Source organism: Apis dorsata, unplaced genomic scaffold (assembly GCF_000469605.1).
Source record: "Apis dorsata unplaced genomic scaffold, Apis dorsata 1.3 scaffold_553, whole genome shotgun sequence".
Taxonomy (NCBI): domain Eukaryota; kingdom Metazoa; phylum Arthropoda; class Insecta; order Hymenoptera; family Apidae; genus Apis; species Apis dorsata.
The window spans coordinates 71,589-82,086 of NW_006263769.1; the positions used below are offsets into that span (position 1 = coordinate 71,589).

At 28.9% G+C, this 10,498-nt stretch overlaps 3 long non-coding RNA genes across 3 annotated transcripts; 1 reads left to right on the top strand and 2 right to left on the bottom strand.

Annotated features, from left to right (window-relative positions):
- Nucleotides 1-3,501: 3,501 nt before the first annotated feature.
- Nucleotides 3,502-4,429, top strand: LOC102672897. Its single transcript, XR_004151246.1, has 2 exons — nt 3,502-3,685; nt 3,969-4,429. It is a non-coding gene; the product is annotated as an uncharacterized LOC102672897 (long non-coding RNA).
- Nucleotides 3,952-6,727, bottom strand: LOC116186283. The gene is made up of 2 exons (XR_004151248.1): nt 6,521-6,727; nt 3,952-4,940 (listed from the first exon to the last, which is right to left on the bottom strand). It is a non-coding gene; the product is annotated as an uncharacterized LOC116186283 (long non-coding RNA).
- A 2,682-nt stretch (nt 6,728-9,409) lies between these two features.
- LOC116186281 lies at nt 9,410-10,498 on the bottom strand. The gene is made up of 2 exons (XR_004151245.1): nt 10,380-10,498; nt 9,410-9,623 (listed from the first exon to the last, which is right to left on the bottom strand). It is a non-coding gene; the product is annotated as an uncharacterized LOC116186281 (long non-coding RNA).

Below are 10,498 nucleotides of genomic sequence, written 5' to 3' on the forward strand. Positions count from 1 at the left end.
TTAGCGGATAAAAATTATCCGTTTAAAGTCGAGAAGCGCTATAAAAGTGTAGTTAAGGTAGCGCCTCAGAAACGGGCCACCTATTACCACCACCATCCCCGCCTCCTCATTTGCCTCAAACGCCCTACAATAATTATAATTGATAAAGTAACCGAGGGGACCGCGAGGAACTTTCGAGAAATTAAACTTCTTCTTCCCTACTAGATCGGCTTCAGTTTAATCCAGGAACTCTCTCTTCGTCTCGATTGTTATAATATTTTCTGTTTTTATTTTTTTCATTTTTTATTTGTTTCTTTTGCTTGGACAATTTTTTTTTGCATTTTTATCGTTGAATTTAAATCTTTATTATTAAATTATGGCAATACTGATAGGAATAATTAAATGATTTAATTAATATATTGCGAAATTTCTTAAATCTTTGAAAATCTAGAGAAAGTAATTAATTAATTAAAAAAGGGAATTAAAAAATTGCCACGATCGTAAGAAACGATCTCTCTCAAATGATTTTTTCTCAAATTGGAAAACATTGTTATAGTACCGCGCAATCGAATTCCGTTCTAGTGATATTTTTTACTATCAAGATGGAAAAAGTCACCAAAAAGGTTATCGATAGTGCAAAGGATAAATTTCCACTATCTAGTGGAATTGAAAGAAATTTGACGTCGAAGAAGGATGGTAAGGCCAATGATCGCAAAGCTTTCGATCACTTTTACTCTTTAAGGGAAAAAAAAGTAGAAATGGACGAACACCCGCGTCTTCGTATGCATAGAAAAAAAAAAACCTAATATTTATGAGCAAACTGATCGGTCTCAGGTCTCCACTCGCAGATCGGATCTCACTAAATCACCGTTGGTATACGCCTAGGAAGGAACTAGTCGTTCCCTCGTCCCTTTTACGGGCGGAAGACAGACCGTAAGGTCCAGTATGTTTCGTACAACGACCAAGGACGAGGAATAAAGGAAAGGGAATATCGATCGAACGGGAACAGAGGCGAACGATATCTGTGCTTTCTTTTAGTTTCTTTGGAAATTATATATGAGTTTATAAACATGATTAATAAATTAATTTTTATACAACTAAAACAAGTTATCTAGAGAGATAATTGAATGTGATATAATATAGTGTGAGAAATTCAATGAAGTATTAATTTAGTAATTTTATGCTATTATATAAAATAAAAATCATTGTTACTAGAATATTACTAGATATGTTAAATTATCAACGTGATAATGATCGATTCGTTATGATAGATTTGTTTCTTAAAGAAGAATGAACGCTTTCTAAGGCGGAGAAAGCATGAAGTATTCGCAAACGAAGTTCAGAATCATGTACGTGGTCATCGAGGAGGTAGAAGAAGGGTAGTTTGATCTGATTAGTGAGTATCGATTCTGTTTGACGACCCAACTGTCCGACTGGGTCAGGGTAGTATTCTTCAGGGTCATTACACTATCTGTATTAACATAATGTCGTGATTTCATGGAAATATCATAAAAATTGTGACAGAAAGTTTTTACTTCTTCATTTATTCTTCAAAAATTCTCAAAACGAGATTTTTTTACGTTTTCTAAATTTTTAAAATGTAATTATTTTCTACATTTTTCTAAATTTTCGCTTTTAAGTCGTTTAACTATCGTTACAAAGTTATATTTTTCAACTTCGTGTCAATTATAATAAAATTGTGATTATCGATTATCGATATCTTATTGATAATTTTCAATATATCGATAATATATTGAAATATCGTTAACGAATAGAAAGAGTTCCAATTTTTAATCGAAATTATTATTATTAAAACACTTCAAAATATTGTTTGTAATAAATTTCAAAATAAATTAATTTTATCGAAAAATTATATTGTAATCTTCTATTGAATGTATTATCGACATCTTAACGATATATAAAATTGAAAACTCGATGAAATATGGTTAATCCATAATAATAATCGTTAACAACATTTTTGATAATAAATTTGAATAAGAAGAAACAGAAATTTTACTTATTTTCATTTATTATGAATATCTTAACAATATTATCGATATATCGAATCATCGATAATCATTCTGAATTATAATTCAACGCTAAATAATAGTAGTAAATATTACTAATAAAATCGACATTAAAAACGAATTAAAGATCTAAGACCAAAAACAAAAAATATCGAAATGTCAAAGAGACGAACAAATTACTCGGTCGGTCGGAAACATCGTGAATTTCCATGGCAGCATTGGACGCGACCATTGAACACGGATCGTCGATCGAGTCGTCTACGAAGAGAGTGGGTCAAGGTGGCCGTCTTCGTGATCTCCTTAGTTCCGCGTTCTACTGGCGGGTTTCGTTCATTCGTTTATTCGGTGAATATGGATAGTGTGTGCATCGACATGTATACGCGTGTTCCTTCACTTATATGTATGTGCGACACGATTGTATGTAGGTACGGATATAACCTATGTGCCGCGTCATCAACCACTGCGAACCTACACCGTCATCAGAAGCGAAAGATGCTGGCGTCGCCAAATCTTCCCTTTCTCCACCTTCTATACGCGGCGAGAGTAAACGTGACGTCACTAGCTTAAAGCTGCTAGACGAAATGAGAAGAACCGATTGATTCGTCCTTTTCGTTTCGTTTACCTTCTTATTCTCCTTATTTGAAAGTTATTTGTATAAGTGATAAAGAATCTTGGATTCAATGAAGGAATGAATTATTATTGGTTATCATTGGTCAATTATACTGATGGCTGCATATATTCTTGAAGCATTTTGAAGGAATTGTTATTTTTGTGGTCTTTTCTTAGATCTTGATTCGAAGTGCCTAACCTAAGTATTGTGAGTGAGCTGAATCTAACTTAACCTAAATACAGATTCCAATGAAGTTGCACAAAAATTATTTTGATTTAATTTTGATGATTTTTAAATGTATCATAGAAGATAACTTTTTCTCTTAGTTTTTGAGATATTACAGAAAAAAATTATTATTATAGATATACATCTATGACCGCGTATTATATCTTTATGCATTGTTATATATAATCAATGAAATGACATCATACCATCAACATAGCAATGCAAACATAAGAATAATTTTGATACTATCATACGTGTGTGGTCTGTGATAATTTATAATCGTGATATCAATCCCTCGAAAGAAATATGATTAATAGCTGTAAACAAGATGTAAGAAAACAATTCATTGTACACTGGAAACATTTTAACATCTCCTACTGCATTCAAGTTTTCAATGTTCTTAAATTATGATATAGAACATTTACTTTGAATTTACATTGAAAATCAAGGATTTTATCCATTTTTTATTCATTTTCCATTTATTTTAACCACTTGATGATCATTCCACATTATTTTTTTATATGATTGATAATAATGTATAATCTAATCTACAAATAACCTTTTGACGAGATGAAGCGCGTTATTCCAAATGCAAATCGTTAATTCTCAATTTTTCAAAATTAAAAAAACGCAAATTAATTTGATTAATATATTTTCCAGGAAAAATTCGAAACCTTTTTATATAAGATCCGAGACTCGTATACACACTTGCCACTGTTTATCTAAAATTTACCGACACACAAAAGGTAGGTGAACGAGATGGTGCACGTACAGAACAGAATCGTTACGTACTTACATTACATACAACCACAGATGGAAGAGGCAGCAACGTCCACGTCACTCGGTAAGGGGGTGTCATAGAGGAAAGCCGGCACAAGGGGTGACGACGGTAGATAGAGATAGGCCACGATGCCCGCGTGACTTGACAATAAAGCTCATCTCACCTCCAACTCGTTCTGCAGCCTCCTTTTTCACTTCCCTTCTTCACTCTCGCTCGTCCTTCGTGCCACGATTCACTTCCCCGCTACACACTTGATCCATCTGCTTCATTCGATACCCGTACGATGTAGAATCTACCTATGAGCTTCATTCGCCTACACACTTACATTCTTTTTTTTTTTTTTAAGGTATCGCTTGCCAATTGGCTGGGTGCTCGAAACGTTTCATAATGCGTTCGAACGGAGTTATAAAACGAGCGAAACTCGAGCCTGCAACCGCTCTACGGCTCTCTTATCTTTTCTTTTCGAAACGATGCCAGATGCACATGTATATACGTGAATGTTGACACGTTCGGTCAACTCATCTTTCCTTTCTTTCTTAATAGAAGAAATCAACAAAAATTAAAAAGGATTTGAAAGACGAATATAGATGATAATTTAAAAATGGTCAAGAAGAAGAAGAAGAAGAAGATAGAGATTATTAAAAAATTAGACAATTGCTCACATAATTGAATTGACGATTTTGGATGTATTTGAAGTTGTAAAGCTATATACTATTTCTGCGAAATAGATATTATAATATTAATAGATACTACTCATATCACTATAAGTTTTTAATAATATGAATATATTTGCAGAATTCTTGAAAATTATTCTTGAGATATTTTTTTATATAATAAAGTTCGTCGAATAAAAATTATGTCAAATTATTTTCAATGCAGAGGAATATTTGCAAAGAATTTTCAAAAGGAAAGTTTTAATCTTAAATATATCATCTTAAATATATTCTCTAAAGATTGTTCTTGAAAGTTATAATTTGTTAATAATTCAATGGATTTACGTAATAATAATACAATGCATTTATGAAAAATAAATTTGGAGAGTTTTACTATCAATTGTATTCATACAAACATTATGATATAAATTCACATCTATCCTCGATAATCGATTAAACGAATAATAGCATTATTACGAGTTGTTTCAATGCTAACAACGAGAATGAAACACCAGTAGAAGGTAGCGATCAGTCAATCTGTCAGTGTGACGAGCGACGTCTGTTCAGAGTTGGCGAGGGTCGAAGACAAGCCCATTGTCAACCGACCCCTGCGGACAAGTTAGTTAAATCCTCGTTAGAACTTTATCCACCTTCCTGCTTGACACCTATTGCAAACGTTACTGTAATTTGATTTTTCGTATTTTCAGATATATTTCTATAATAATTATAAGTATTTTATAAGTATTATAAAAATTATTTGACAAATTTAAGATATTTAAAATTAGAATTAAAATGATATAATAAATTATTTTATTATATATATATTTTATTATATATATAGTTTGTTCATCTGATATTATTTTGAAAAAAGACAAGTGTTTCACGTTTTTCTTGTTTTTTATATATCAAGTTTTATAAATTAAAATGTTAAGCAGTTAAAATATTAAAAAATATATAATTTTTAAAAAAACATTTTTTATGTGTTCGAAAAATCTACAATTCATATTTTATATATTTTAATATATTTCTTTTTTATAGTTCTAATGTTAAAATAATTTTTTCCAAAAATATCTATATCTTTTCATTAAAATAAAAAATTTAAAATCGTTTTAGTATATTTTATAATTCTAGAATTAAAATAGTTCAATTAAAGCAAAAGGACTTTTTTTGGACAAATTGAATTAAAAAAAAAACATTAAAAAGACGTTAAACATTATACAATTATATAATATGAATATTATACAATTGTATAAAAAACGCTAATGATATTTACGATCTGCCAATTAATTATACGTTATTAATTCTCGTGTAGACTTTTCTATATTTCTGAATATTCGAGATTATATATATCCGCCGAATTATTCGTGCTCGTAATTTCACGGATACGTATGTGTGTGTGTATACACGGGGCACGATCTTATGAACCGTTCTATTCCACGCTACGGGTTTCACCGAAAGAGGTGAACGTTTTGTTTACCAACGTTCCATCTCGATGGATTCATCGTGGAACGGCGGTGTCAGCAGAAACGGCGTTGCAAATAAAGTGAGGGAAGCCGAGAACGACGAGACTCTACGTCCATTCGCGGCTTTTGTGAAAACGCGTGCCAATGTTTCTCATTTTCGAAAATAGAACATGTCAAAATGATAAATCTCGTGTTTGTAATTGTTCAATGTTACAAGTTTGATCATTGATCTTAATTAAAATTTAGATATTTTAAAAGAATTAGATTAATAAAAGGAAAAGCTAAAAAGAAATTTTAATTTTAGGTTAGATTAATTCAATTTATCTTGTTTTAAAATTAGTCGAATTATTTCAATTTTATTATGTTATATTATATATTATAATTATGTTATATAAAGATTAATAAAGAAAATCAGCGAAAGAAAGAAAAGAATAAAGATTTTAATTTTAATTTTGTTATTCAATTTTGAATTATTTCAATTATTTTCTTTTCCAGTAATTTTAATGCAAATATCGAAATTAGAAATGAAAAGAAAAAAAATTTAATTTTTTTAAATTAAACGAAAAGAAATTAAAAAATATATTATCTGGAAGGTATGAAAAATCACGAAGTTTTAATTCGCTCGATCGTCACGTTGATTATATAGTAATTCGAAACTGATACTTGCACATGTTGCAAATATTTGTTGGTCAAAGTTACGGGAAGGTTAATGAGAATGGCAAAGAAAGAGATAGACAAAAGAAGGTTTGTTGGTGCATAAAAGAATGAAGGGGATTCCATACCCAATGCTCGTGTCTGCCTCTCAAATAAAATGCTGAGCCTGCACATTGCACGTTACACCTAGAATCATGCGAAATGCGGACCGCCGTTAACCAGAATTTTCCTTCCACAATTTCTTTCTTCATCATCTTTTCTTTTCTTTCTTCGCTTTAATTAAGAGCAATATTATTCTTCTATTTCTCAAAAAAAATATTATTAATTTTTATCAAAATTAGGAATCTTGTAACAATATTTATTTTTGACAATTTTTAGGTTAGGTTTTAATAAACCTTTTTGAATAAAAACTTGAATTTTTTATATTTTTAATGTATAATGAAAATTTTTCTATTTTTTAATAAATTATCTCAATGACTATTCGATTATATTTTTACAATGAAGATTATTTTTCATCATCTAAAATATAAGATGTCTAAAGGATAGGATACGATTAGAGAATATACGGGTGAAAAAGATAGGCAGATATATCTGAAACTGCCGATATCGACATTTATTTATAATAAGAAGTATAATAATTATTTTATATACACATGAAAAGATGTAACGGGAATTAAAACATTCTTAAGTCGAATTGGAAACATTCTCGGTCGATAGAAACGACCTAAAATAATCCAATCACGATAAAACAATAATATAGTACTTCATATGTCATCTGATATGACAGTGGCGTAATTTTTGTATCAAATAAATATCTTATCATTTTTACACTCATACAATTACTAAATTAAACAAAAAGATGAATGTTTTGTTTATCTATAAAATTTTATTTTTTAAAAATTTTCATTTTTAATAATTTACTATCGCGTAGTTATTATATATCACTAAATAATCATTTAAAAATTTCGCACCAAAATTTACGCCGCTGTTCAACGCAAAAAAATATAACGTAGCCCCCTTTTCTTTTCTAAAGAACCCCTTAAAAAAAAATCTAAAATTTGGCCAATAATTTATAGAGCTACCGTATACAGATCAATTTGTGCCATAAGTACTAAAATCGATATCACACGTAATGAAAATGTATCAGCACGCGTTCTTATTTTTTTATCATCTTGAGATCCATCTGGCTTCCGATGTTCGTCATTTCGAATCTGATCGAAAACGGATAATTATTAATCCATTCGCGCTATACGTGATCATAATACGTGAACATTAATATAATAGAAGCCAGAAACAAATTTTATCTTTTTATTTGGACAATATCATCTTTAGTACGCGATTCGAGTCGGATTTTGCATCGCAAAACGACAAAACGAAACAAAAATCAGCATCTAATTTGTAAGAGTTAGTTATCGCGATAAAAATAAAGAAGAAACAAATATAAACGATATTCATTGGCACAAAAATGTACAATGAGTTCATACTATCGTCTATTTCACCGATTAATCATTGAAGTACGAGCCGCAATATTTGGTAGGTAAGTGAAAACACGCTTACACCGATAGATTTGTTGTTTAATTAGCGTTTTCATTGACTACTAGATGGCAATAAGCTGACCGAATCTAAAATGATCAGGCCACAAAAATTAAGCAATTATGTCCAACGAAAGATTTGACGATTTTTTAGATAGATTTATATGGTTATTTGAAAGTTTCTGTATAAATTCTGTATTCTGTATAAATTTGTAAAATAATTGTCCTAATAATAAGATGTATAATTTTGATTTCATCACAATAAACAATAGTTTCAAAAAATTATGTTACATACTCCACACACATAACTATTCAAAATGAATAAACAAAGAGAAAGAAGGAACAATAAAAAAAAAATAATGAGTGAAATGAAATATTAAGCTAATGCTGTCCACTTTATTTTCGCGTATATTTCTATCGCTCCATGTTTCATCTTCTGTTTAATAAAAAAAATAAAAAAAAAAAGTAAGTCATACTAAATCTCTCTTTGAATCGTCTTTTTCTTATAATAACAACGCGTGAAGAGGATTAGAATATATAAGGCGTTTTATAAGCATTGTTTTAAAATATTTGTCATTTACATAAAAAACTAAGCAGTTTCTAGAAATTAAAACATCAACGAAAATATCGTTGAATGTATTGTATTTGACACAATGAATAACTCTTGATTGGTATCACAGGTAATTAACACGATTTAGATTAGGTTATTTAATTTTAGGGCATTTAACTTTGTATTAAATATTTTTTTAATATTTAATATTTATTTTGTATTAAATATTTCACTATATCCTCAAAATTCATTTCTATATAAATCTAAGAAGTTTTTTTTTTTAGCAAAAAAATTATGCATGCCCATTTTTATTTAAGTATCTTATATATTTATTAAAATTTTATTTATAAAAAATAAAAATATATTTTTAATCGATAACATAATCTAATTTTAATGATACTCTATTTTTCTAAACCCAAATAATTGAATCCAAAACAATAAAAAATCTTGATGTATTATTGTAAAATTATATATATATTGAAAAGGTTAAATAACATAACCTAAATTGTCGCATTCCTATGATCCAGTACCACTAGTTCAAGATTAATATTATTAATACCAAAAATAATAAAAAATAACAAATAGCAACGAAGATTATTCAAATCAATTATTCGCGACGAAACGTATCAAAGAAATTATATTATAATTATAAATTAAATAACAATCAATAAAATGCTAAACCTCTTGAACGGTAGATTTTCGAACTTTATTCTTACTTCGTGTTTTTGCTGCTCTACAACAAAGTAAATACGATTCACTTCTATTTTTCTTCTGTTTATTCCCTTTTTGGTACAGTATTTGGTAAAGACGTCCACCACGAGCAATATATTCATATATCTATGAGAATAGAACTAATTATTTTTAATCTAATGATACCTTAGTTGCGTTGGTAACTCCATACGCGATTTACAAAGTCGATTTAACAGTCAAGGCTCTTTTTTTTGCCGTAGCTCTTAACAAATCTATACATATACATAAGAAAAAAATATGGAAGAACTAAACGCTATATACACATAGACGAGATTAAAGATGTGCTTAAGACTTCAGTCACAGATCGAAAGAAAATAAGAAACGCACATTTCTCGAAGTGTATACCCGGTTGCTTGTCTGGTCTTTCTTTTTTTTCAACCCACGCGCACAGGTATGTCACTGTGAACAAAATTTTGGAAAATGATCATCTTTACGGTTTTTCTTCCCCGAAAAATATAATATTTATAATAATTATTTTAATTCGTTTATTTGGAGAAAAATTATAAAACATTTTGCGAAAATTATATCTAATAAAGAATAAATGAAACTTAAAAAATTTTTAAATTCGAATTTTTTTTCGTAATAATTATTAATTATCAAAATTTTGATCAAAATTATTTATGAAAAGATTATAAATATAGCTATTATGAGATGTAAAGCTGAAAGGATTTTCATCATGATACGAGGATTTACGCAGGATTACGAGTTGATCCGATAGAAAATCTAAACGACAGCTTTAATCCCATTCGAACAATCACATTATATTCTTCTTGACAAAAATATTTAACAATAAGATATAAAGCATAAAAATTCTATCGTGTAACTTAAAATATAAATAGAATATTTGAAATAATATAAAATAAAAGTTACTACTATGAAATGTTACTACTATAAAATTAAGCATTAAATATTTCATTAAAAATAAGCAATAAAAAACTTTACAAATACTCCATTTTTTAAATATTACTATAGAAATTCAAGAAACTTCAAGCATTATAATTGTAAATCGATGATTTTTATTAAAAACATATAAAAGAACGAATTCCGAATAACGAAAAAAAATTTCTACTTGAAATAAAAAAAAATATATTTATTATATCTATATTATAAGAAAATATAAAATTAAATATAAGAAAAATATTATTTTTTACTTACCGATCAAGAATCTCGCGATTACACGATGGATATCTCTTCAGGTCCAACAAGCGCCTCCTCGGCGCTGTCGATGTCACAGATAGACTTCTGGACTGGCAGGCGCCGGTTGATGTTGTTGA